The sequence below is a fragment of the Drosophila bipectinata genome, chromosome XR (assembly GCF_030179905.1).
Source record: "Drosophila bipectinata strain 14024-0381.07 chromosome XR, DbipHiC1v2, whole genome shotgun sequence".
Classification (NCBI taxonomy): domain Eukaryota; kingdom Metazoa; phylum Arthropoda; class Insecta; order Diptera; family Drosophilidae; genus Drosophila; species Drosophila bipectinata.
Genome location: NC_091735.1, coordinates 22087010 through 22088986, shown reverse-complemented (window position 1 = coordinate 22088986; position 1977 = coordinate 22087010). Strand labels below are relative to the sequence as shown.

General features: G+C 39.3%; 1 long non-coding RNA gene across 1 annotated transcript; it reads right to left on the bottom strand.

Moving 5' to 3' along the window:
- Positions 1–765: 765 nt before the first annotated feature.
- On the bottom strand, positions 766–1368 carry LOC138925581 (uncharacterized). The gene is made up of 2 exons (XR_011441820.1): positions 1157–1368; positions 766–1094 (listed from the first exon to the last, which is right to left on the bottom strand). It is a non-coding gene; the product is annotated as an uncharacterized lncRNA (long non-coding RNA).
- Between the last annotated feature and the right edge of the window lie 609 nt (positions 1369–1977).

Below are 1977 nucleotides of genomic sequence, written 5' to 3'. Positions count from 1 at the left end.
TTGTTAAGCTTCTGCAATGTTACAGCCCAGAGCAGCGGACTGTCGCTGCCACATGAAACATGCCGCTGATTGTTGTAATTAATCGAATTAACAGCAGGCCACTGAGCTCCTCCGCCTCCGCATCCGCCTCAGCTCTCCCACCTCTGAACTAATAGCTGCATTGTCCTGTCCAGCAATGCCCGTTCCCTTGATCCTGATTTATCCTTTGTCTCGCTTTGCTTTGAATGCGTAAGCAACGCCTGCATGTGACAGTGATTAGACGGAGTCCTTGCTGACCTCAACCCACCGACTGGCTACCCACCCACACCTTGTAAACTCTAGGCAATGAACCGTTATGTATAATCAGACACACGCCACTACCCCAACTGCTTATCCTTTTCAAAGGACTCAACCCTGACCGCACCAATTCACTGAGCCTATTCACATACGCACATTCTCACACTCTGCAAATGAAATCTCGTATGGGTTTTCCTTTAATACCAAACATGTAGAGAATTAGGAATTCGTTGCGACTCTGAATAGTTTGACCTTATTTCTGGTCTTGTTTCCTGACCATTGGCTAGTCTGAGGGAATCCTTTTCAACTCGAAACTACTGCAAGTGATGTGTCCTTCTTTCTAAACCAGCCTCAGCTTTGGGCCTCCTTTGAAATATGTTGCTGTGTAAAATAGTAGCAATTATTTAAATGGGAGCAGTGTAACACGAATTTACAGATAACCACCGTTCTTAGATTGAAAAAAACTTTATATTGTTCATGAAACCACTCATTAAGAAGAAAAACAAATAATACCAATAATATCCCGTTCCCAGATTGTGATGCAGATCGATGGGGAATACTTCTACGAGTCATTTAAAGTGCCCTGCTTAGGAATCGAAGGGAACCTCGAGAAGTAAACAATAAAATCCCAAATATATCCCGCTCCCAGAATTTGATGCAGATCGATGGGGAATACTTCTACGAGTCATAGAAATCGGATGCCTATTGGCAGAGAAGGCCGCATCGCTCGAATCCCATATATTTTAAATGGGAACTTTCAGAAAGCAAACAAAGCTTCACCAAAGCGTTGATGAGAAGGTGTTCTAGCTGATAATTTTCTGGTAAGTAAATATCCAAAAAGGTGAATAGAATATTGGGATGCGCTAACTTTGCTTCTTACCATATACAGAGGTGAAGTTGCCGGATGCAGAACGTCGATTGTGGAGGATCAACGCAGCATGGCCGCCCGAAAATCGCCCCCAACGCCAAGAGGATCCTAAAGGTATCGATTTTCGCCCATTATTCGGAAAACCAACCAGAGTATTCTGCGTGAAGCACATGTTTGTAAATCTAGTATAAATCTAGAAGCTGTAGTGTAGTCTAGTATAAATTTAGTATAAGACCTGTTCAATGTTTAATAAAGAAAAATGTTTGTATGTGTTTTATTCAGGGAGGAATAGATTAAGCTGGAATAAAGAGAATTATTAGTGAATAAAAGTGCGGTGAGGATATAATTAATTCCATCCATTCCATAATATCATAACATTTTCTAGCGATTAAAAACGATAGCGATCGTTGATTTTATTCTGAAATTTCCCTAAATTATCTAAGGAATTATCTAAACGATAAATAGCATAACTTTTTTTAGCGATTAAAATCGCATTGGCGAATTTTTTGGTGTTTTCTGGTGTTATATTTTTGTATTTTTTCTGGTATTTTTTGGTATTTTCTGATATTTTTTGGTATTAATACTTTAAAACGGTCACACTAATTTTTGTCTATAAAAGTACGGTCACACTGTAACAAGAATATAGTGTGACCATTATTTTTCTGAAATTTCGAAATTTTTCAAAATGACTTGCACTTTTTTTTCGCCTGTGGATGTCAAATGGCCGAGTTATTCACAAAAAACATTTTCAAAAAGTAGAATCCACCTACTGTGCGTTTCTGTTCGCCTGGTACTTCTAGCCTGGTAGCGGCCGGAAATTTCAAAAATTGAAG